The sequence below is a fragment of the Adiantum capillus-veneris genome, chromosome 15, assembly GCF_014529385.1.
Source record: "Adiantum capillus-veneris isolate H3 chromosome 15, ASM1452938v2, whole genome shotgun sequence".
NCBI lineage: Eukaryota > Viridiplantae > Streptophyta > Polypodiopsida > Polypodiales > Pteridaceae > Adiantum > Adiantum capillus-veneris.
The window spans coordinates 126,286,561-126,314,437 of NC_140945.1; positions in this window are offsets into that span (position 1 = coordinate 126,286,561).

A 27,877-nucleotide genomic window follows, 5' to 3' on the forward strand; every position below is an offset into this window, starting at 1 on the left:
CTGTTGTTGTTGTTGCTGTTGGAGTTTTCATAAGCACATGATGTCCCATGCTACCTATTAGGATTCTTTGATTGTTCTTCGAAGCTGTTGTCTTGAAGAAAATCACTTAGGCAAGAAGACTCTGTAAGGGGCTGGATTCTCTAACAAGCCATGACATCCAAGCTGTTGGGATGTGTTGTGCGAGGCTATGAATGGACCTCATGGAAGTCTTTGTTTGTCCTAGTATTTGCTATTGAGGGTCAAGTATATCGGGTTGTAAGAAGTAATGGAGTAAGTCAACTTGATGGCCTAGCTCAGCAATAAACTATTGAGAGTAGTGATCCATATGACAGCCATTTTTAGCTCATACAATAAACCATTTGGTACACCCCACATTCTACCAAATGAACGCTTTTGAAGACGGACAACTAGAACAATGTGTGTGATGCATAAAAACAATTTAGTATTTGATTCACTTTTGTACAATATGGTCAGAATGAGATCATTCCAATATTTCTCATCATTAAGCATTGAAATTGTATGTGAAATTAAAACTCAAACAGGTCTTTATCTTCAAAGTCAGCCAGTAGTTAAGCTAAACCACTTTAAGCAAAGATAACATTCTCACCTGCATTCATATAAACAAGACAACATACTTTCTTGTGTATGGTAGGTGTCAAATAACCTATGAGTTGTTATGCATGTGATACTTAAATGCTATTCATAGCGTATATTACATGAAAAAGAAAACTCTTTCAAAAACAATATAACCTAATGAAAGGTCATTACTCACTTTATAGGTAAGGAACAAATATTGTTCATTCAATGAAACTTTCATCAATTGACACGGTAACCATATATTTGCGTTTAGCAACCCTTCTTATTACAATTTTGGTAAAAGAGACTTTGTTTTGTTGAGCCATCTATCTATATTCAACAAACTAGTACCAAAAAATGATACCAGAGTACATCTTCATACAAAAGACCTACACTAAAAGATCCATCACTCCTTTTGATGTTAAGTAACTACCTTGTATTTTTTTAAGTTATACATCAATGTTTTGATTCTTTTCCAATCTATATAGAAGCAACAAATAACTTGTATGTTTAAGCAAACCTTCATTGTAGTATTATATACCAAAGGTATAAAGTTGGGCCTTATTTCTCAAACTCACCATTGGGTGGCTAGCATTATTCTACATTTATCAAGTGAATTACATGCTTACAAAAGACTACGAGTGATAAGCCCTAAAAAAATGATGCACTAGTCAAATCCCAATACTTAGGTATGCGTGATACTTTCACTAATGAGAAAACATCCCTTGAATTTTACTATCATCTAACTTTATGGAAAACCGATTTACCATTGCCAAATGTGAATCAAGTATTGCTAGTTTACTTTATAGATAAGCTTCAAAGCTCCAGTTAAACCAGACATTGAGAAAATAAATTTAGATAAGTATTACACTTTAGAGTTCCTTGCCTAACATAGATATACCATCCCCAGGGGCATAAATGCATCCATCGAGTTAACCTAGACATTGAGAAAAGAATTCTAGATTAGTTTCTAGATTACACTTTAGAGTTCCTTGCCTACCTTAAATCTACCATCCCCATGGGCATAAATGCATCAAGTTGAAAGTCGAGAACAAGTGTGTCAAGCAAGCTATCTTGATTTAACTTTTATCAAAAGCTTGGCATTACTTATTCAAAGCAACGTAACCTAAAACAACCACAATTTGTGCTTTTCATAAGGAGTAAATTACACACATTCTTCTGAGCCAAAAATGCTAGATTCAAGTGATTCTCATTACTATAGATTCAACACTTTGGAACAACCAAAAGGTAGTGAAAGACTCAATGGTCATGCCAGAATCCAAAGACCTCATCTCAGTTAGGTAAGGGCCAATCATTATAGTACTAAACAAGGCCCTCTTTTAGGGTACATAAATCTCTCAAGGTAGTATATATTGTCTCAACAAGAACCAACAAGAGGAAAGACAATAAGAGGCAACAAAGTATCTATATATTGAAAAACATGATAGGATTCAAAAATGAGTGGCATACCAAAACCTAGGGTTCAAAATTGAATCAATAGAGTGGAGGAAAAAAACATCCAAGTAAGATCCTAAAATTCATCAATCATGCACAAAGCAAAAGCATCATCAAGTCACAAGTATTATCGATGGAACCATCACATCATAGCAACATCAACAGATAGTTCCATAGTCGAAGGTTAAAAACTCGGAAAGACCATACAATGTTAAGCACACCAAATTCCATTAATCATTTTAGGTTATGGCTTTTGAAGCAAAATCTAAGTACAACTTTAAAACACAATTCTCAAATGAGCTGAAAATGCACCTTCGAAGAGGAAGCACTTTCAATCAAATCCATTGTAGCATGGGAGTAAGGCCCTCAACTCAAAGCACAAGAGTGATAATTTGAAGAGATATGTTCCTTTACTCTCTCTCTCTCTCTCTCTCTCTCTCTCTCTCTCTCTCTCAAAACAATACCCCCAAGGCTAAGTGAGGGATGAAGAAACCCTCACCTTATAAAAGGAGGCGGAATGCAGGAGGAAGAAGGATGCCATCACATTCCATCTACTTAGCTATATACATTTAGTCAAGCCAAGATAGAGGTGCGAGATTCTCAACATCTAGAGAACCGTGCAATGAAGAGCTAAATTATTCCTTGCATTGAGCACATTTAATTGAGTAGGTAAGGCTACCAGGGGGTGGGGGGATTTATAGTAATTCTATAACCTTAGCCTTGATTGGAGCAATAGGTAAGATTTTCCACCGTAACTAGAGGAAGCCAACTACTGTGTATGGCCATTAAGCCCTCATTACAAGTCATCCATTACTCCATAGGTACACCATGGCAAGAACATAGGCAATCTCCAAACGCATGAGTACATTTGTATGCATAAGGATTTAAAAAAAGGAACTATAGAGAATACTTATGGCACTAGAGATCCAGAAACGAGATCTAACCCAAGATATATGGAGCGCTACATACCTTCCCTCAGTGAGTAGCAAGCCAAGAGGAGGCTTCAATACAAATGTCAGCAAAGGGAGGGTCGATAGGGAGAGGAATACACTACGTGAGGCACTACAAGAAGGGGGAGAGAGAGAGAGAGAGAGAGAGAGAGAGAGAGAGAGAGAGAGAAGAAGAAGAAGAAGAAGAAGAAGAAGAAGAAGAAGAAGAGAATTTTAACGTCGTAGGAAACTATCCCAAGAGACGTTAAAGATTTGATGAGGAGAGTTGAACTCAAGACCTGTTATTCAAGTGGGAAATGGGCATAACCAATCTACCACACTTGGGTGATAGAAATGTTATACCATTTTCCTCTTCTTATTAGCGCATGCGCGCGTGCACACACACACACACACACACACACACACACACACACACACACACACACACACACACACACACACACACACACACACACACACACACACACACACACACACGCACGTGCACGTGAGAAGAAGAGAATTTTAACGTCATAGGAAACTAAGAGACCTTAAAGATCTATCCCCGACAAGGAGTGTTCAACTCAAGACCTGTTTACTAGAGGAAAATAGCATAACCAATCTACCACACTTGGGTGAGAGAGAGAGAGAGAGAGAGAGAGAGAGAGAGAGAGAGAGAGAGAGAGAGAGGCGAAATCAAAGCTTGTCCTTGCGAGAGCCCGATAGTTAATTTTCTAGGAAGGTAGGTAAGTGAACATTAGGGGGAAAGTCCCACCTAGTGCCAACACTAAAAATGGGAGTTTAAGGTTTAGGGGTTTGGTTTTATGCGTCAAACCCAAAGGTACTCCCCAAGGGGATTTGGAGTTTTCTCACACGGTAGATATAGGAGGCCAATTTTATGGCACAATGAGAAGGATTCACGAGGGGAAGGATTTATGATAGGTCTTTTATAGGCTCACTACTTCGGTAGCCCAAAATAAAGATATTTTAAGGTAAGAAGCATAATAATAGGGCAACCTAGGGCAAACCTTATGATGAATATTTCTACCGAATCTTCCAAAGATTGTGAGCCCCACAGTCATCATACATTTGCCAAAATCTAGAGCATCAAGCCAAGGCATTTCCCCCCTTTTGTGGAGAAGAGAAAGGTGTTTTTTAATTCATTCAAAAAATGGGCCTAGCAAATAGCGCTGAGGCGGTCCGGGGCGGGCAACAAGAAGAGTGGCCTCTAAGCACTTTTCTAGGATCCCGTGCTGCTCAATTGGGTTGGGGTTGGAAAAAATAGCAAACACACACATAAACCCGTAACCTAACCCTACACAAATTTGGGGCACCACCTAGTTTTGGATGCGAACTAGAACGCGTAGAGAGAGAGAGAGAGAGAGAGAGAGAGAGAGAGAGAGAGAGAGAGAGAGAGAGAGAGAGAGAGTGCTCGGGATGCTTTGAAATGTTTAATAGTGATCAAGCAAACACAATTATATATATAAGAAAAAGAGGGAAGGGGGAGGGGGTGATTGTTGCACTAATACCTTCTTACAAATCTGTCATGACCAATGAAAGTGAGATTAGTATTTGTTCAACATAGATTGAGTAAATTACACCACAACACATCACAAGAAAAGCCACCCCAATCACTGTCTTAAAGCCACGGGATTCCTCTCCAACTTGTCGCCCTCTTACAGTATGTGGGATTTATGGCTAAATTGATGAAAACACCCAGAGACAAGCTATCAAGAACTTTAAAAAAAAAAAAAACACCAAGACACTTATACATCATTGTTGTCCATTACTTTACGTTGGAAGAGAGACAAAGTATCCAAGCTTACTCCAAATCCACCCTCCTTGATTCAACAAATGTTGGGCTTACACTAGTAGGAGAAATGATAGATTTCCTACTCTCAATTGAATGATCACTCTCTCTTACAATAGCACAGAGTTCCCTTGCTAATCACCCCTAATACAACACATGCATATGCATAAGACAATGAGCTTCTACTCAAGAGATCCTTCTAGAGAGGTTGAGCTTGGATTCTCAAGCTATAGCATAGTGCTCTTGCTTATGACTCCCCCTTTTTGTGCTAGCTTCACCCTCCTTTTATAGTAATTTTGAGGGCTAGGGTTACTCCTCTAACCATGGTTGGGTTAGATTTTCAGTACTTATCTAATTTTTTTGCTTGGAATTATCAAGAAGTTGGTGGGGATAGATGAAGAAGAGAGAGAGGAGAGAAGTGGAGGTGATAGGACTTTTCATAGTAGGTTAGTGTTAGTAAATTAGTAGAGTTAGTATTTTTATTGATTTACAAATGGAATTGGATATTTACAATGGGAGTATCCATGCAAGATACAAATAAGGAAGAAAAAACTCTTAATAGGTAAGAAAATATGGATTTCTTACAATGTTGATGCTCCAAGTGTCCTGAGTAGAGTCAATTTTGACGCTTGTTGACGGTCCACTAGCTTTGACGGTACGTTTTTTCTCCACTCTTGACCTTCCTTAGGAGCCAAGATAAGTGAACATGAGTAATCAATCACCATGATGCTGTCTTTCAAGAGAAGATGCTGAATTTTGTGGTTTTTTTGATAGATATGGGTAATATGGAAGAGGAAAAATGAGACTAGGTGGTCAATTTTGGAATGGAAGTATGTGTAGGAGATATGAGTTCACCATGGTTTCTCTTATTCTTCAAGGTTGAGAAGAAGGTGAGTAGGGTGCAGAGAGGAGTGGTGAGAGAGGTAGGGATGATGAGTGGAGAAGTGTGTGTGAAAGAGGAAAATGATAAAGTGGAAGAGGGAGTGTGGCTACATAGCATGGGCAAACTGGGGTCCACCAATAAAATCATAGCTCACAGCTCGTAGCTCAAAAAAATATAAAAAATTTGAGGTAAAAGTTCAGCTCACGAGCTACAACTTTTGTTTGTATCACCTTTTCAAATTCGTGGAGCATGTGATCTTTAAAAAATCAGCAAAACCGACTGTTTTTTCCACTGCACAAAGTCCTTGTGAGGTCCTTCTTTGGATGATTCTTTTGAATAACTCCAAGAGTGAGCTCCCATGGTGCATGCATGCATGCCACATACCCTTGACCTTATTTGGCAGGTCTATAGTTGAAGATATTATTGAGATCATGATATAAGTGAATAGTACAACTAAGAAAATCAAATATTGAGGGGTCTAAAAAAATATGTACATGTCAAATATAAATAATATAGGTGGAGAAAATATAAAGGAAATCTATCTCATTATAAGTCTACCATAAAAAGATGAATATTTTTGGTGGTCTAATTTATCAGAGTAATAGAGAATAGATGTAGGAAGAAAAAAATCACAATAGTGAAAAAATACACATAAATAGAACTAGTTTTTTTTAAATTTTTATTGGGATGGAGTTACACAAAAAATAAGAGAAGCTTGCATGAAATTATTTTTATATGGAATAAAGAGTATGCAAAATGGTAAGAAAAAATATGGTAATGGTGAGTCAATGTACATAGCATAAATAACCCACCATCGGTAGAAATATTTAAATAAATACCAAAATAATTATGAAAAATCCTTTTATTTAGGCCCTATATACAATGAAATATTTACACACAAATGGGCCATAATATACTTATAATTTTTTATTATTTTTATTTTTTTGGCTCAACTAGCCCAGTGACTAGCTAATTGAGGGTTTTTAAGAAGATATGGGAAAAGTCCCCTAACTCACACACACCTATATATAGTGAAAGGGTGAGGGTAACCACAGTGTTTGAGTGATTTGATAGGGTGAGGTAACTTACTATGGCAATTATGGAAAGCCGAAAAACGGCTATCATTAGCCCTCCCCTAGGATGATGGTATATTCATGTACCATCATAGAGCATCTTTTCCAAAGAGAGTGCTTCAGAGTCCTTGATGAGATTTTCATTGTTTGGCCCCTGAGAATTTTGGCTGGAGTTACACTCATGCTTTATGTAACAATACTTACATGAGACAGCTGCCCTTTGACAGATCTTTGGTAGATCCTTTGGTAGATCCTTTGGTAGAAGGCGACTCAAATAAGGCTTCAAGCGATACCCGTTTACCTTCCTGAAGTGCTCTTTCCCATTCAAGTCCGTAAGCTGATAATAACTTGAGTTGAAAGCCTTTTTGACTATGTATGGCCCCTGCCATCTAGTTTCAAATTTGGTATCAAAACGATTATCGAGTCGATTGTCATACCTTAGCACAAGATCTCCTTCATTGATGCCTTTGTCCTTTAGTTTCTTGTCAAGCTTCTCCTTCGCCTGCGTAGCTTTCCTCTTGTAGCACTCGTATGCTGCTTCTCTTTTCCACTCAAGCTCAGCTAAGGTAAGAAGTCGATCCATCCATGCTTCTTGATCATCTTGTGCTGCTTTGCCATGAAGTCGCATTGTTGGAATGTTGAGCTCAATTGGTTGTAAAGCCTCTTGACCATAGACCAAGTGAAATGGTGTAAACTCCGTGGCTTCCCTATATGTGGTTCGATACGCCCACAAGGCACCATCCAAGAAGTCATCCCACAACTTTGTCTTGTTTCTCACCATCTTTCTAATGATGCCTGCAATGACACCATTAGCTTTTTCTATTAAACCATTTGATTGGGGATAGTAGGGTGTACTATGACGATGTAGAATGTGAATTTCTTCATAGACTTCTGTGAGCAAGCCCTTCCTAAACCTTGGACCATTATCAGAAACAATCTCCAAAGGTGTGCCAAATCTACAACAAATGTGAGTGTAGACGAATTTGCTCACTGTCCTCTCGTTTACCTTTGCCACACTTTGTGCTTCCACCCACCTCGTCATGTAGTCTATGGCCACCAAGATATACGATTTCCCATTTTTAGTCCTAGGCAATGGACCCATAGCATCAATGCCCCATTTTTCAAATGGACCATTTGCAAGCACGATTTGTCTTGGACCATAAACCAATCTTCTATTCCCATTTACCTGACAATTGTGACAACTTTTACACCAATGTTGGACATCCACATGTAGACTTGGCCAAACATACCCCGCAAGAAAAATCTGCTTCACAGTTAACTCTTGGGCAAAATGACCACCACATGCCTCTTCATGCAAACCTTTTAGAATGGTTGGAATCTCCTTGATAGTTGGTACTCTTCTGCACACTTGATCCTTCCCTCTTTGATAGAGGGATCCTTCTAGAAAGAGATACGCGTTTGCATTTTTCATGAATCTCCTCTTCTGAGCCTTCGTGAAGTCTTGTGGAAACTCACCCTCCAAAATGTAGCTAATAATGGGAGTCAATGACTCCAATCCCGGGTATCTCGGTTGCTTGACAGTTGCTGCCACCATGATGACCTGCACTTCTTTCTCAACACATTTAACTGCTTGTTGTGCAAGTAAATCGGCATCTTCATTTTGTTTCCTAGGAATATGATATAGTTGCACTTATTCAAACTGATTAAACATCCTACGAATGGCATGAAATTTTGTCCTTAAGCTTTCATTCTTGCATGCCTAAATGCCTAAAATTTGCTTCACAATGAGAAGTGCATCCCCTTTTACCATGAGACGTTGTATACCTTGGCCAATGCATATCTTTAAACCGTGAAGTAGTGTGTCGTATTTTGCTTCATTGTTGCTAGTTGAACTTGGTAGATTGACCTTCTCTTTCATGACCACCTCCCCACTTGGGTTGAGCAACACTAGCCCTCCCCCTGCTTTTCCTGTGACTCGTTGAAAAGCTCCATCAAAGAACAAGGTAAAAGCATTAGGAATACTTTTAGGTGCTGGCAATGGTAGGGTCTTTACTTCAGGCACCTTAATCTCCTTCTCATGTACCCTGTAAGTAAGGATCCCTCCCAATTGTGCACGCACACTATCTTTCACCTTGAAAGAATATTGGAACTCTTATAACTCCATAATCCACTTTGAGATCCTAGTACTAAGATTCATTTGAGATGACACCCAAGGGAAAAAAATTTCTGCAGTGAGAATTACAAAAGGTTTTGGTAGCAGGTAGGATCTAAACTTTCTCACCGCAAACATGAGAGAAAGCATCATGAGTTGTGCTTCTGTGTAGCCTCTCTCCAAAGCATTCATGACCCTACTAGCAAAGTAGATGGGTCGCATCCTGGTACTGTGGGAATCTTGTTGTAATAAAACTGCACCAATCGTTTCCTTCCCAACACTAGAGATAACAAAGAATGTGTACTCCCAAAAAGGAGGCATGAGTATTGGTAGCTCTGACAAAATGACTTTAATGTTACAAAAATACTCTTCAAGATCATCAGACCATGAAAATTCTACTTGTTGTGTCAACTTTTGCAAAAGGTGAAGTAACTCCGAGGCTAAGTGAATCAAGTGTGACATATACTTCACCTTTTAAATGAATGAGATGACCTCCTTAAGACTCTTTGGTGATGGTAGCTCAATGAGAGCTTTTGTCTTTGCTGGATCCACCTCAATACCTTTATAGAAAACCTTGTGACCAAGCAAGATGACTTCATCCTCACCTATGTGACACTTGTCGGGGTTGAGTTGACCTCCCATGTCGTAGAGCTTCTTTAAACCTTCTTCTACCCTTTGTAGATGCAATGATTTTGAGCTATAAATGCAGAAATCATCAATGAACACCCTGATTGACTTTCCAAAGAATGCTTGAAACACCATGTTCATGAAGCGTTGAAAAGTTGCAGGAGCATTTGTCAGGCCAAATGGCATAACTCTAAAAGCATAACAACCCCAAGGAGTGATGAAGGTTGTTTTTAACTGATCTTCCAATGTGATACCTATTTGAAAGTAACCCGAGTAGCCATCACACACAGTATACTTCTCGTGACCAGCTACCTCATTTAGTATCTCATCCTGAAATGGGAGGGGAAAGTGATCTCTTTTTGTTGCCTCATTGAGTGGATGGTAATCCACTCAATGAGTGACAACAACGGGAGATACCCACTCTGAATTCTCCACTAGATAAATGAAACCTGCTGCTAGAAGCTTTCTTACCTCCTTGAGTAAAGCCTGCTCCTTGATGACTCCTAGCCTTCGTAGCTTCTGAGCCTTAGGTGTGGCCTCTGGCTTCAACTCAATTTTGTGTTGAACCGCATCTACTCCACGCACATCGGTGTAGTCTTTAGCAAAAAGCCTAGGAAATTTCTTTAGCACACCTTTGAACTCCTCTCTTTCATCCTTTGTAAGTGTTGTAGATAACATACCTTCTAGCATTCTTTCATCTTCCACTTTTTGGTTTTCTTGGGAACCTACCTCTTCCAAACCTGGGCAAGATGTCTCTTGGTTGTTTGGGTTAAACCTTACCCCCATGACTTCAATGGAAGACTCCTCTTCAGTAATGCTGCCGCTACTTTCTCCTTCTGAAGTGCTATCGGTCCAGCCTTCCTCCGTCTCACTTTGAGATGATTCTTCATGGAGCTCCTCTTGGCGTTGCTCCTTCATGTCAAAGACAACCTTCTTATGATTGTCATTCCTGCAAATTAGCTTTCCACTCTCCCAATCCTGCAAAGCTCGCATTTTCATTAGCCATGGTCTCCCTAGGATAAATGGGTAACCATTTCCTTTGGTAGACATGACATAGAAATCCACTGCCTTCTTAATGCCAAAGGCCTCCACAAAGACATTTTTACAAATGCCTACGCACCTAGCTTTGCTATTGTTTGCCATCTTGAATTTAATTTCAGGTGTCTCATGGATGTGCATGCCTAGTCTTTGCATGAGTCCCTCTATCATGATGCAAATTTGTGCACCCCCATCCACTAGACCTTTCCTAACCAATCTTCCTTTGATGTAACAATCTAGCACATGTGTAATATCCTCATTCATTTCAGCATGTGCAATTTTTACAACAGGCACACTCTCTTTTACCTTTCTCCTAGTGCTAATTGCCTTTGTTAAATCTCTCCTAACTTGTGGGCAAAATGCAAGAAACTGAGGCCATGAGATATCAGGACCCTTACCTCTCATGTCTTCCAACAAGTTGTATGGAGCCATACCATATCCAAGAGGGAAGTCTTGGAGGTTGATACGACGTCGAGTCCTCTTGGTTTTCTTGGTCTCCTTTGCCTTCTTTTCTCATCCATGATCACTTTGTGACGTGACTCCTTCTTTCTCCTTCCCTTTTCCACGGCCACGCTTAATGCCATTTGCTTCCATGTCAACTTCTTTTGAATTTGTCACCTCTACCACATGCACATTTGGGTCTGGCAAAGGTGGAACTCCTTCCACTCCTTGTGGAGGTGGTCTTGCTCCATTTGGACTTTGTAGAAGCCGTGGTTGCTGACTAGTTCCTTCACCTACATTCATCACTGGGTAATTCAAGTTAGGTCTCCCTGGCTCCCCATGGGGCCAAGGACAATTATACATCCCATGTCCAGACTCTCCGCAATTCCAACATTGTAAGACTCTCCTAGGTCGTGGATCTCACTCTTCAGACTTCTTTTCTTGTCCCTTTGGACCTACAGCTTGTGCAAGGTGAATTGACAGGCTGCTTAAAGATTCATTTAACTTCTCAATCACTTCCGCCGTTACCTGAGGAAGCTCCCTAGATGTTGATGCTTGTGACTTACCTTTGGGTCTAAGACCTTCTATTAGAACCTCCCCCCTTAAGCACTTGAGTTTTCTATATTTCTCAGCAGCCCTAGTTTCAACTGCATCAAAGGTAGCAGGTGCACCCGCCTCAACTTTTACCTTAAGGTCGGGAAAGAGTCCGGCTATGAACCTCTCCTTCTTTAGGAACTCTGCACCATCACCAGGGTTAGCAACATTTCTCACCCATACAGCCCAAAGACGTAGAAACTCTTGCTTGTACAAGTAGTAGTCATCTAAGTCTTTTTGCTTATGAGAAACAATGTCTTGCCATAGTTTTTGAGTGTTTTGGGGATCAATGAAGTATTTCTTGAAACGATTCAAAACTTCTGTGTAATTCCCCTTAACTTCCTCAGGAAAAGAGTCAAACCAAGTGCTAGCATCTTTCCTAAGGACCACCTCAAACATTTCTATACGTTCTTGATCAGTTACTATCCTCTTGATACGGCAAGACATCTTGAAATTCGCCAAAAATAATTCTGCATCCTCTCCAGGCTCTCCAAAGAAAAGAGGATATCCAGACATTTGGCGTTGGCTCTCCATTGAATTGATTCCAAAGTGACACACGTTTTTGTTTTTTTTTTAAAGAATATTTTTTAAATTGCAATCTATTCTACAACGAGATAAAAATATTCACATAAAATGACCTATGATAATCAATAAGAGGAAGGATGACAGGGTTTGGTGACGCCAGAATTTCTCCTACTCTTTGGGCACCAAACATGAACACCATACATTGTTGAAAATAGATTTTTCTACTAATTGCAATGTTTATTCTAATGTGTGGAGTGAAATGAAAGGGGAAAACCTCTACTCTTCGACCATTATCCATGGTCTATGCATGACCTAATTCTTAAAACAAAACAAAAATATAGACGTCCAAACTAAGGTCGTACCTAATGAGAGGCAAAATAAAAGGATTTACTGATGCGTTTATCTCTGCCAACCTAGGAGGACCTAAAATTCTACGAATTACATGTTGAAATTGCAACTTAGTACTTACAATTATGTGTACCTTTTGCCTTGCAATGGGAATGAAGGGATCATACAAATTCTTGTGTTTCATGGAAACTACTTGACTATTCTAAAGATTGATCCTACAAAAACATACACAAGTTGGCTCCTCAGTGGGGGCACCAATTTGAGGCGGTCCGGGGTGGGCAACAAGAAGAGTGGCCTCTAAGCACTTTTCTAGGCTCCCGTGCTGCTCAATTGGGTTGGGGTTGGAAAAAACAACAAACACACACACAAACCCGTAACCTAACCCTACACAAATTTGGGGCACCACCTAGTTTTGGATGCGAACTAGAAACCGTAGAGAGAGAGAGAGAGAGAGAGAGAGAGAGAGAGAGAGAGAGAGAGAGAGAGAGAGAGAGAGAGAGAGAGAGAGTGCTTGGGTTGCTTTGAAATGCTCAACAGTGATCAAGCAAACACAATAATATATGTAAGAAAAAGAGGGAAGGGGGAGGGGTGATTTTTGCACTAATACCTTCTTACAAATCTGTCATGACCAATGAAAGTGAGATTAGTATTTGTTCAACATAGCTTGAGTAAATTACACCACAACACATCACAAGAAAAGCCACCCCAATCACTGTCTTAAAGCCAGGGGAGTCCTCTCCACCCTGTCGCCCTCTTACAGTATGTGGGATTTATGGCTAAATTGATGAAAACACCCAGAGACAAGCTATCAAGAACTTTAAAAAAAAAAAACACCAAGACACTTACACATCATTGTTGTCCATTACTTTACGTTGGAAGAGAGACAAAGTATCCAAGCTTACTCCAAATCCACCCTCCTTGATTCAGCAAATGTTGGGCTTACACTAGTAGGAGAAATGATAGATTTCCTACTCTCAATTGAATGATCACTCTCTCTTACAATGGCACAGAGTTCCCTTGCTAATCACCCCTAATACAACACATGCATATGCATAAGAAAATGAGCTTCCACTCAATAGCTCCTTCTAGAGAGGTTGAGCTTGGATTCTCAAGCTATAGCATAGTGCTCTTGCTTATGACTCCCCCTTTTTGTGCTAGCTTCACCCTCCTTTTATAGCAATTTTGAGGGCTAGGGTTACTCCTCTAACCATGGTTGGGTTAGATTTTCAGTACTTATCTAATTTTTTTGCTTGGAATTATCAAGAAGTTGGTGGGGATAGATGAAGAATAGAGAGAGGAGAGAAGTGGAGGTGACAGGACTTTTCATAGTAGGTTAGCGTTAGTAAATTAGTAGAGTTAGTATTTTTATTGATTTACAAATGGAATTAGATATTTACAATGGGAGTATCCATGCAGGATATAAATAAGGAAGAAAAAACTCTTAATAGGTAAGAAAATATGGATTTCTTACAATGTTGATGCTCCAAGTGTCCTGAGTAGAGTCAATTTTGACGCTTGTTGACGGTCCACTAGCTTTGGCGGTACGTTTTTTCTCCACTCTTGACCTTCCTTGGGAGCCAAGATAAGTGAACATGAGTAATCAATCACCATGATGCTGTCTTTCAAGAGAAGAGGCTGAATTTTGTGGTTTTTTTGATAGATATGGGTAATATGGAAGAGGAAAAATGAGACTAGGTGGTCAATTTTGGAATGGAAGTGTGTAGGAGATATGGGTTCACCATGGTTTCCCTTATTCTTCAAGGTTGAGAAGAAGGTGAGTAGGGTGCAGAGAGGAGTGGTGAGAGAGGTAGGGATGATGAGTGGAGAAGTGTGTGTGAAAGAGGAAAATGATAAAGTGGAAGAGGGAGTGTGGCTGCATAGCATGGGCAAACTGGGGTCCACCAATAAAATCATAGCTCACATCTTGTAGCTCAAAAAAATATGAAAAACGTTGAGGTAAAAGTTCAGCTCACGAGCTACAACTTTTGTTTGTATCACCTTTTCAAATTCGTGGAGCATGTGATATTTAAAAATTCAGCAAAACCGACTGTTTTTTCCACTGCACAAATTCCTTGTGAGGTCCTTCTTTGGATGATTCTTTTGAATACCTCCAAGAGTGAGCTCCCCATGGTGCATGCATGCATGCCACATACCCTTGACCTTATTTGGTAGGTCTATAATTGAAGATATTATTAAGATCATGATATAAGTGAATAGTACAACTAAGAAAATCAAATATTGAGGGGTCTAAAAAAATATGTATATGTCAAATATAAATAATATAGGTGGAGAAAATATAAAGGTGTCAAAATAAATCTCTCTCATTATAAGTCTACCATAAAAAGATGAATATTGTTGGTGGTCTAATTTATCAGAGTAATAGAGAATAGATGTCGGAAGGAAAAAAATCACAATAGTGAAAAAATATACACATAAATAGAACTAGTTTTTTTGGATTTTTATTGGGATGGAGTTACACCAAAAATAAGAGAAGCTTGCATGAAATTATTTTTATATGGAATAAAGAGTATGCAAAATGGTAAGAAAAAATATGGTAATGGTGAGTCAATGTACATAGCATAAATAACCCACCATAGGTAGAAATATTTAAATAAATACCAAAATAATTATGAAAAATCCTTTTATTTAGGCCCTATATACAATGAAATATTTACACACAAATGGGCCATAATATACTCATAATTTTTTATTTTTTTAATTATTGTTTATTTTTTTGGCTCAACTAGCCCAGTGACTAGCTAATTGAGGGTTTTTAAGAAGATATGGAAAAGTCCCCTAACTCACACACACCTATATACAGTGAAAGGGTGAGGGTAACCACAGTGTTTGAGTGATTTGATAGGGTGAGGTAACTTACTATGGCAATTATGGAAAGCCGAAAAACGGCTATCAGCGTGTGTATGTGTGTGTGTGCGCGCACGCGCATGTGCACATGCACGCATGTGTGAGTGCATGTGTATGCTTCTCAAATCTACCATATAGTGACATCTAGTAGACCAGATGTCACAGGCCTAAGGTAGGACTTGGGTGGGCACGGCCCAAACTACACATGCACTATTCAGGGGGCTCCTAAGATAGGGACCAGGGGTCTATTTAGGGCAACGATGGGTGGAGATGAGCATGTCGTAGTTCCTCACTCCTCATATTGGTATCAACAAGGTGGAGCAGGGTAGCAATGGAGGAGGGGGAAGAAGCGTGGAGATTCTTGACATGGTCTCTCTCTCTCTCTCTCTCTCTCTCTCTCTCTCTCTCTCTCTCTCTCTCTCTCTCTCGTGTTATTTAACGAAGGTCCCATGTTTGATAGAGACTAAGGCCGTGGAAAAGTCCCCTTGCATGTGTTCAACAAGGGCAAAGCCACGGAAAAGCTCCCTTGCACACACAAGGGAGGGTCGGACAACTTGCATGGATCCGGGAGAGGTTGGGCTAGTCTGGCTTGCAAGGCTGAGTATAGCAAAGTTCAGTACTATGGCTCAAGAGGAGGGGCATCAGCTACAGTGCATCTTCTTCTTCTTCTTCCTCTCTCTCTCTCTCTCTCTCTCTCTCTCTCTCTCTCTCTCTCTCTCTCTCTCTCTCTCAGAGCACAAAGCCCTCTACACATTGATGTAAAGACGTAATTTTTTTGTGTAATGGAAGGCTTTGCTGTAACAACATCTCAGAACTGAAAAAACTATCAAAACTTTTCGTTTTTGTTGCCGACTTGAAGGCAATGTCAGACAAAACTTGCAAGGGTGAAAAATCCACAGTCGCCTTGGAGAATGATGCAAAATCTCCAAGGAATTTGGATGCTAATCCAACCACATCGTCTACAACAACAGAAGCAATGATCATGGCTTACTTGATCTCATTACAAGAAACCATCAACAAGCAAGGTGAAGAGTTGCGCACACGTGCAATGGAGAATGGCACTTTAAGAGTTCTCGTTGTGGAAAATGAGCACCTCAAGAAGGTTCTTGAAATGCAAACAATACGCTTGATGCATCTTGAGAATGAAGTTCAAGAATGTAAACGCTCTCTTGTTGACATGAATGTATTGAAAGAGGCTTGAGCAAAGTTGAGAGTGATTATGTATTGAAAGAGAAAATGATAGATACAATACGACATGATGTATGTGAGATGAGAAATGCATCCAAATCATGGGATGATATATGTAAGTATAATGTGGTTTCTACATCTCCTATCACGGAAGCCGTTGTCCAATCAAAGGATGTAGAGAACGGGGAACACTCAAGAATTGCAAGAACGACAAAAATGCTCAAAGAACATCGTCATTCGTGGAATCAAGGAGGAAAGCATGGAAACACCCCAATCTCTTGCGGTTGCTATTGAGAGTTCCTTGCTACACACTTTGGCATGTCAGGAATCATGGCTTATGGTGCACATCGAGTTGAAAAACAAGGAGTCCCTTGCTCGAGAGAAAGACCTATTGTATGTACCATGGCTGATGAGGTAAAGAGAAAGATCATCCTTGACAATAGTTGGATCTACCTCATGCAACAAAATGTACGTCGCAAAGCATATGAGGAAAGAAGCAAGAAGGTTAAGGTGTCATCTCAAGAAGAAAAGCCACTTGAGGAGGATGCAAGTCCACCCAACAAATAGGGACACATGATCTATGAGACCAACTCACGCTTGCGAATAAGCTTTTGAAATTGTAATGGGTATCCATGGAATGCAGGAATTGGCATTGATGAGCTTACCAATGACTCCGATGTGATACTTCTTGTCGAAACCTGGGAGCATGATGCGCAACGAATTCTTGGATTTGACAAATACAATGTGCATTCTTTGATGTGGGCCAAAAATGCAAAGCAACAAAGAGGCCAAGGAGGCGTAGCATGTATGACCAAAAAGGGTTTGAAAGATGTTTCCATTGTCAAAGAAGATAAGTATAAATGCTACTTATGGTTGAAAATCAGCCCACCAAATGGTCAAATCATGTTTGTGGCTGGTTGTTACATTCCTCACTATGACTCCAACTTTTATGCTCGCTTGGATATGGATAGAGTCAGCCCTTTGTTGAACTAGAGGAAGACATTTCTCATTACAAGGATCAAGGTGAAGTCGTTGTTTTTGGAGACATGAATGCTCGCACAAATACGTTACAACACGACACACAACAAGTCGACATGCCGCATGTCTCAAGAAGAATGGATGACTCATACATGTATAATCGAAGTTCTAATGATGCAAAAGAACTGGATTACTATGGAAAGTCACTTCTACATATGTGCAATAGTACCGAAATGCTCATTGCAAATGGTGTATCTCTATGGCAAGGCACCAATGACTTTACATGTAGACAGCACAATGGTGATAGCGTGATTGACTATATGTTGTTCTCGGAAGCCACTCTAGAATGCATACAAAGCTTTTTACTTGGTGAATGGAATCCGGAATCGAATCATAGGATGTTATGTATTGACCTCAAGTGTGGTAAACGGCCCGAGCATGTAACTTCCAATCATGATGTGAATCATTTCTACCTACATCCTAGACTTCAAACGAGCACTTATATATGCTGATATGGTGGACCAAATGTTAAGCATGATAGAGCATCAAGAGAGCCCAACATTAGAATACAAGTGGAAAGTTTTCAAGAATCAATTTTCTCATGTGTGAAGGAATGCTTTTCAGTGAAACACATGTCTTGCAAAAGGTCTAAGAAGGGTAGCACCAAGAAGAAATGGTTTGACATGGAATGTAGTCAAGCCCGAAAACACTTGCTAAGATTGGATGCAAGCAAAGACAAGGAAGTTTACTTGGAATTTTCACACACATACAAAGCACTTGTTTAAAAGAAGAGGACAAGGTGGGAAGTCAAAAAAAAACTTCTTTTAGAGCAAGAGAAAGCACATGCATGTGGCAAGTTTTGGCAAAATATAAAAGGCAAGCGCGTTGAGAGCTTTGGTGACTTGACTTTTGAGGATATGTATATGCATTGCAAGAACCTCTATGAGCAACCCAATGTTGATAAGATGGGGGTTTTGTAGCTCCCTTTCATTTATGTCTCCCTTCTTTACCATTGAAGATGTATGCCGCGCGCTTGAGAAACTTGCAACTCGCAAGGCAGGGGACCTTCAAGGTGTCAAGGCTAAAATGATTAAATGAACAAGCAAGAAAACACGATATTGGATATGCGATATGTTTAACCTTGTACTTCAGCATGGCATGCCTCATGATTGGAGTGCAAATTGGATCAAACCTATGCACAAAGGAGGAGATGTAAACAATGTGAACAACTATCTCACTATAATGGTGGGTCCTTTGATGGCAAAGTTACTTGGATGAATCATGGAGATGAAGATAAGTGAATGGATTGAAAAGAATGGCAAACGTGCGCTTGGCCAAGCAAATTTTTGAAAGCATCATAGCACTATTGATCACCTTGTCACTCTTTGAGTTCTTATGAAAGCGTTTCGATTGAAAGGAAAAAAGTTGTATTGTTGCTTTGTGGATTTCAAAAAAGCTTTTGACATGGTACCGTGAGGAAATCTTTGGAAACGTATGCAAAGCCTTCAAGTGCCGAGAGAATTTATGCATGCAGTCTTTCGCGGACCAAAAAGTGATCTGTCGATTATGTATGGGAGATGAAATTTTAGAATTTTTTGCAAGCACCATTGGTGTCAAACAAGGATGCCCACTTTCCCCAAGCCTCTTTGGGCTACTCATTGATGAATTGGAATGCATGGTTCTTGATTTTATGCAGCAAGAAGGCATAGAAGAGGTTAAGATTGGAAATGCGGTGATCATGCTTTTGCTTTATGCCGATGATGTAGTGCTCTTGGCACATACCTTAGAAGATGCAAAAAAGCTTATGAGTGTCTTGGAACGCTTTTGCCTACAGAGCGGCTTCATAGTCGTGAATGGATCCAAAACCAAGGTTATGCTTGTAAAGATCCTCAATGACAAAAATCCATGCATTGTATACAACAATGAGCTACTTGAAGTGGTAGATCACTTCAAGTACCTTGGCCTTGAGGTTCCATCCAATCATAAATGGAAGGATTGTGCAATGCATCACTTGGAAGCCGGAAAGAGGGCTTATTATGCATTTGAGAACATGTGCAATGTTGGAGAGATCAAGTGTTAGGCTCTCAAAAAGTACCTCTTTGACACATTGGTGACACCGGTGCTTCTTTATGGAGTGGAGGTGTGGGGTGGAATCATCGGGAAGTCTACTTGGAAAGAGTTTGAGAATGTTCAAAAGCATTTTCTCACCACCTTTCTCCAAGTCAAGACACAAACACCCTACATGCTCTTACTTCTTGAGTTCGGATTGCTTCCCATTGAGGTCTTGGGCATGCAAAGGGTTGTGGAGTACATGCTTAAGACACAATGTAGCCCTTTGCATCGACTTCCTAGAATCGCATATGAAGCAAGTCAAAAGGTCCAAAAGACATTCAAGAGAAAAATACTAAGTTCAGGGTGGATGCTTGACATCAAGAAATGGTTTGGAAGATGGGATGCATGTCACTTGGTCAAGGATGTGTCGATCGACTCCTAAGTTAATGAGGCCTTCTTACAACGCCAATGTATTACGGCTTGGGAGAAATCCGGAGGTTCTTACTTCAGCCATTACACCAGACACGTTGCCCCAAACTACAAATCTCTCTTCTTCTTTGAACGAGATAACCGAACCCATCCCGTTGAGTGCGATCCGCACCATTGCCTCCATTTGTCTTAGCTCACATTCTCTACACTGTGAGACAGAACGGTGGGGCACTGGCGAGGAGTCTCATGGACTTTGCACCTTATACCCTCGTCAAGTGCGAGAGAGTGAGTACCACGCACTACTTGAGTGCTCAAATATTGACCACATTAGGTCCTCTTTTCCCCATATATTCAGCCATGAGCTCTCCCTACATACCTTCCTCTCCCAACCACGATGTGGACTCTCTATTGCGACGCTCATTTCAGCCATTTTTGAGCATCGAGAGTCACTTATGACCTCCACTCACACCACATGACATGCTCATTTGGTCCCATAGGTCATATTTGACCTCCGAGGACAATAATAGAACTATCTCTCTCTCTCTCTCTCTCTCTCTCTCTCTCTCTCACACACACACACACACACACACACACACACACACACACACACACACACACACACACACACACACACACACACACACACACACACACACACGTTTTCTATAGACCCACCATCTCTAGAAATTGGGTCGCCTTGAGTTCACACTAAAGGACCACCGCTGTTTTTTTTTGCCAAGGGTATTTTCTCAAGCACATATTATTCGCATCTGTAGTAAATGTTTTGCACTAGTTCTAATCAAATGCACCACGAGTTCAAAATTGGAAGATCTTTGATTCATAGTGATTCAAACAGTACAATAGCAATTAAAAACATGACCCAACACATGCATGATCGGTTGCTACAACCTATTTGATGATGGTGGTGACCAAAGTTCAGTATCAAAACTAGTTATTCGACATCAAAATGCGTGTGTACAAGGGTTAAAGCTTGGGTGCAGTGCACCTTCTTAGAGAATTGACATGCTTAAATCAACATCGTACTAGCAAAAGATCTTCAACCTAGAGGCTTTCTCAAGATGGGATGTAAGTATGAAAGCAGAATTTAAAATTCTACATTTGATCAAATTTTACAAGTTGAATGGGCGTGGATGTCTGACAATGGCGGTAGCATCCAAAATTTGAACTACAAAGTTAGAGCCTATTCTGAGCTATGTCATTCAAAGGATCGTTTAGGCAAGGCTTGTGGCATGGGTACTCAATATGAAGGTACATGTAAGGCCTTTGGATGGTGAGGCACGGATGCTCGATATGGCTGGCTATTTAATTCCATTTATGAATTTGGCAGGAATTTTTATCTCTTGTTTGGAGTTTTGAATTTGAACTTTTACTAGTGCATGGTACCTAGGCAAGTTTCTCTGACACCAATGCAGTAAGAAACGATCATGGTCAACCCATTGTCGACAAGCAGGATCTGATGGCCTTGCAAGGACAACAATGGATGCCTCTCTCGTTGGAATCGCGGAGAAAATTTACAGATCCACAAGGTTAGGGATTGTTTGCTTTATTTATATTCTAATTTGATCTAGAATTTATTTTGCAAAGACACTTACGAAGTTGAGGAAGATAGCATGGCTATCTATACAAGCAATTTTTGACATTTCCAAAGCTTGGACATGTCCCTTTAATTCGATTTCGATACATGCAAGGCATGTTATTATGTCTGGATTAAGGAGCAAGGCTCGATCGTCTTTGTGTATTAAGTGGCCATAGATCTTGTTGGGGACAATATATTTTTTGATTTGTCCTCTTTGTGCTATCAAGCGAAGGGGAAAAGCAAGGCTTTCACTAGCACTGCTCCATAACTATATATATGCATTGGGTGCATGGTCACTCCAAAACATATACGACTTGCCACAATGCTAGCAAAATGAATACACAAAGCACATTGGAAGCACATTGCCATCCACAGCTATGAGCTAACTCCAAGATCGACAACCGTACTCCAAGGTGCTATGACTTTTGATGCCAAGGTGAAGATTACAGAGAATTGGTAAGTATGTTACGTTTAAGTTTCGAATTTTGAGCTTTGAATATCTTGCAAAATTATTTTACACTGCCAACTTGATAAGCAAGGGTTGCTTCAATCAAGCAGAGTTTGGCAATTTAAAGATGTTTGATAACTATGTTTCTTGAGCTACCTATTATTACAATTGGGAAATCTCGAGATTCTCAACAGGAGGTACGATTTGGCAAGGCGGATTCTCTATGAAAGCTCGACAAGGTCAATTTTATTGTGCCCTGACATTTGTGTGTCAATCAGAGCTCATGTTAGCTACAAGCAGTCAGGCTGCGTTTTGTCTCATCTTTCTGATGAACTTATGCAAAGCAATGCTTCACTTTAGGGAATATTGCATAGAAGTTTCCAAATTTTGGGATATGCTATTAGCATATAAACTTGGGAAACTTGGCAACATGTCTACTTGATTTTTTCTTAGAGGTCGGTATGAACCAAGCCACGAGGGCTTGCAAGGTACATCCGATAGCTTTAAAATTATTAGCATGCATGGCTATGAGCTAGCTTCAAGGGAAGACAACTGACCTTAGAGGGGCCAAGGCTAGCCAATTGCAAGCTCTACTTTTTTTTGTCTTTAACCTTTCATTTGAAAAAGGTTTCTCTATTGTGCAAAGTCAATAGATAGTATTTTGGCTTCTATTCCGTGCCAAAATACTATCTATTGACTTAGGATTAAGGATAATGGTACACAGGTTTGGTGAATTGGAAATAAGAGGATATAAGCTCACATTTACATTTGGCAACAACAAACTGTGATGTATCCATTGCAGGACAATTGTGCAAGTACATATGGCATCAGCTTAAACTACTGAGTCCGTCATTGAAGCCAAGGGCTTATCACAACCAAGGGCTTGTCACTCTATTTTTTTTTTATGCATGGATGGCGTGCCAATATGGTGGGCTTAATTCCACTAAATCATTGTTTAGACTTCGGCCATAATATCAGCTACTCTGTTCACGAGGAATCAAGGCTAGTAGATTGGCTTGTGATGATTGAATATGTATACAACAACAGCCACTTTTCATCATTGGCTCTATACAAAGTGCATCCTATATTGATGATGCTTTTTTTGGATAGCAAGTAGGCATGGCCTAGCTATCCAGCACCTAATTCATGGGATAACATGAATAGACTAAGAGAGCCTCAAAGCAGGGGTCTCTTGTTTGAACACCCTAGAAAATCTAGTATGACTATCTTCTTTGGGGTGTTAGATATATTTCTGTTATGTTCATCGAGAGAGTTGATTATTTCAAGATCCACTTGCGAATAAGATTCCAGCTTGAGAGGATCTGAATCATTGATTGCGGCTATAGAACTGATATTTCAAGGGGTATGATCCACCTAATTCCAAATCACTCCATAAGTGTTGATGGTCATTGATTGGCCTCCCTTCATGTTTCAATCAAGTTCTCAACCTCGATCATTGATTGTGGTGGAGTTTTTTACTGAGGAAGAATGATAACAAGTCAAGGACTTAATCTTTGTTGATGAGTTATATGTCAGCATTTTACTTCCATGGAAAGTGAGAAGAGGTATTCTTTTAGATACCTCTTAGCTGTGCTAACTCGTTTAGCATACTTTAGTGAGTTATAAATAGAGTTTACACATTATGTTGGATATAGGTTGGTTATACAAAATGGTTGCAAAGGGACAACAATGTGGAAAATCAAGATGGTCTTCTTGATTTCATTCAATCTCCTAATGAACCGTGTTCTAATCAAATGGACAACTCGATCCAAAATGGATGCCATTGTGGAAAAAGTTAGTGTTCTTACAAAGATATTATCACTTTTGTTTCCAAAGATGAAAACACTTCTCCAAGGGGGGAGAAATGTTAGTCCTAAGGTAGGACTGGGATGAGCACGTCCCAATCTACATCACATTCTATAAGAGCACTAATACTTTAAAATTGAACTTTTTTGTCATGCATCCTCATTATTACAAATTGTTTTCTTAATCTAGTACTGGAAAAAACTCTACTTACAAGTAGTGGAAGAAGCATTGGACGGAAGCTAGATGGGTTGAGGTCACCAAGAACACCTGGAATCCACAGTGGCCTAATTTTATGAAGATATTTCTGTGAAAAATACTTTGGGGGGCCCTGTCGCGACAGGCGTCAAGATACAAGCACGCTATAACGGTTCCGATAGATGTTCAGGATGCAGATTAGCTAGTGAAGACCTTGCCCACCTATTCCTAGAATGTTCGGTTATCAGAGGCCTAGGAGGAAAGTGTAAAAATGGATATAAAGAACGTGGAAGATAGGGTTCTTCAAGTAGTATTTGTGCCTTGGTGGAAAATAGTTTCGAAGTTTTGCACTACTTATATGTACTCAAATTGTCAGATACTATATCTTCAGCAATATTTGCAATGCAAAGAATTGCCTCGTATTCTAGAGTGACCTCTCTATGGCTAGCTTCTCAAATATCGTATAAGAAAGTAAGATGACAATATGTGCGGTAAGTCAAAGGTATACCTCAAATGATTGGATTAGAGGGACTCTCACCTTTCGATCGAGCCATGCCGTGTAAAGGTTGGTACTCTATCAGGTATTTCTGACCAAGTTCTCATGTAACCTTCTATACCTCAAGGCTCGGCATGAGCTTGAAGCTACTTTGTAATTCACTTTGTGACATTATAATACAACAACCACTCACAATTGTGAGTTTTGAAAAAAAAAAGGGGCCGGGGGGGGGGGGGGGGGGACCACAAGTCTTGTGGTATAGAAACGACAAATGTTTGACAAAAGAAGTGTGTGAGCAAACAAAAGGGCCAAGGCTAAGAGATACTTTGTTTTTGGAATGTTGACGGGTATGATGTGCTTAACAACAAAGCTAGAAAGTTCTAAATCATATCTATATGTGAACCTCAAGAATTAAAGACACTTTCCCCAAGGGCTACACAAGTAGGATATGAAATTGTTGTTTAGTGTTCTAGTGATTGATAGAGTTTTCAAGGGTTCCATAAAACTATAAATAGGCATTGCAAGAACAACTATAGAGGAAAGAAAAGTTTTAAAAATAGAGGCAGCTTTGTGGGTGTGACTAGATTGCTCAGTGTGGGGGCTAGCTCTAATCCTTCCCCTTGCTTTTGTAGCAACATGAACAACATACTACCTTTGTATACTACCTACCCCTTCTCCTCCTCTAGCTTTTCCCTCAACTTAAGTGTTGTATCCTCAAAACCACAAACATGGCCTTCACTAGTCTCCTTTGCAAGCCAAACCTAAAGGTCACAATTACTCGCAACATTGTCGAGTAAGCAACAATCTTATGAACAACCAGCTTGGTTGATTTTAGAGATGGAATAGTGGACTTAATAACTTTAACCTACTTATCTACAAGCACCCAAACGAGCTATGACCTCTTATGGTGATTGGTAGACCCACAATAAATCTCTTACAGATACTGCACCTTTGTTGTGAAATGCTTCATAAGCTATTAAATGCATGATTTTGCATGTTGCTTCGATTTTGCTTTTGCTAAACATTAGGGCCCATAACACCTAGTGTGCATGTAATTAGCCAAAAATGATCCAAACCAGCATTTCCATCACTAAAATTACCAATATTTACGTTGGACATAGTGCTCATAGCACACATGGAAGAGGAGGGTAAATAGTTCTATGAAAAGGAACTAAAAACCTTCTACTACAATCACTTGGAAGAGGAGGGTAAATAGTTTTATGAGAAGGAACTAAATACTTCCTACTACAATCACTTGGAAACATTGCTAAAATGTTTGAACTATAATAGAACGTGAAAAATAAATCACATCCAGGCACAAACAGTGAAATGTTTTCGTTAACAATACACAGCCTTGCTATATTCATAAACAACCATCCATTATTGTTGTTTAATATTATTTGTAACTTTAACTAGTCTTACTAGGTATCCAACAATTTTTTGCCACTGAAACTGTTCTTGATATGATGTGCTAGAAACTGTCTAAGAAACGGATTTGACCAGAACTTAGGGACTCTGTTGTGACACATAATTGAAATAATAGGTGCAAGTGTCAGTCCCGGGAACTCATATTCTCCACATGTGGAATATGTTTCACGTAATGATGTATAAAATTATGCACCCATGAAGTACAAGATGTACTAGTGTGTGGAGGTAATTGTAAACAGTCAGTGACATGAGTGAGAGGGACCCTCATAAACCTTTCTCCACACTAGCTAAACTGAACTCCATGAGTTCCTAGACCATGTTGCACACCTTGTGACTATCAACCTGTGCAAAAAAAAAAACCTACCATGTAGGTCTACAATTGTAAGATGCAAACACCTTCTGACTATCAACATGTGCCAAACAAAACCCTACCATGTAGGTCTATAGTTGTAAATTGGAGAAATATAATTGCTACACTACTGTCTCAAAATTCTTTGCTCCTACATGACATTGTCATATGTCTAAAGAATGAAATGGATGAAAGATTCTAGCATAAGCATCCCATTTATCATAAGCGTCCCATTTATCATAAGCATCCCATTTAGATAACCAAATTATATTTCAAAATGAATACCAAACCAAATCTTATGCTTACTAGGAGGTGAAAAATAGCTGATACTTACCCAGGAGTCATGTGTACTTTCCAAGCCTAAAAGGTACATTATCCAAAGTTCAGCCTCAAAAGGCCTAGTTTTTCTTTCACCTATTAAACTCTAAATGAGAGATTAGTGAAAAGAAACCAATATTTAATCGATAATCCTGGGTATTGCCTTGGTAATCTAGACCCTTTGGTTAGATTCTACAAATTCAAACCCCTTGGTTAGATTCTGCATGTAACTATCACTTAATTGTGACCAGCATAGTCTATCGTTTCACCAATAGTGATCGTAAGCAACTTGGTAAGTTGAACTTATCTACTAACCCTTGGAAAATACAACTGTGAAGAGGACGATCTATCAATCCTATAGAGTGATTTTGCAATAGCTGGGTCATAGCCCTAAAAATATCACTCCCATAGACATAATTAGTGCAATGAACTAAGTAGCAGACCCTCTCAAATTGGAATCACATTCACAACTAGATCATAAATAATCATAGCTTCTCATAAAAATAAGAGAAAATATCTCAATATCATAAAAAGTTTAGTCATACTAGAATTTTCTTTGTTTTTTTAAAGCAAGAGATTACTTGTCGTGAAGCTCGCTTAGGAGATTCATGTCATCCCATGATTTTGTTGTACATGAACCATGTGCATATAACCAATAATATACAATGCTTGCTATTGTAATCATATGCTATGAACACAAGAAAATAGACTAGCCTCAACTCGTTGTGATAGAGTAGCTAGTGTTATAGCGGAAGACAATGATTCAATAAATTAAGTCCACTGTACTGGCACGGCATGCATGTAAATCACAGAAATAGAGTGATAAGCCCTTGGCTTCAATGATGGCCTCAACAGTTTGAGTCAATATCATTCGTGCCTTTTGCACCCTCTATACTAACATGGATACATCACAATTTGTTGTTTCCAAACAAAAATTGTGAGCCTATATCCTCTTATTGCCAATGCCCTAAACATGTCTACCATTGATCTTGATCCAATTCCATCTGTTTGCCAGCAAGGGCATATGTTAGCTATGAGCACACACTCCATCTTGTCTTAGCTTTTTGATGTACTTATACAAAGTGTGGCTTCAATGTTAGGTATATTGCATAGAAGCTTCGAAAGTTTGGAATATGCTATCAACATACAAATTTGGGTGGACTTTGAAACAAGTCTGAAAGATTTTTCACTAGAGGTTGGTATAAACCACGTCATGAGGGCATGCATGGTACATATGCCATCTCTAAATTTATCATCATACATGGCTATGAGCCAGATTCAAGCACGACAACTAGCCTCAAAGTGGCAAACATGTT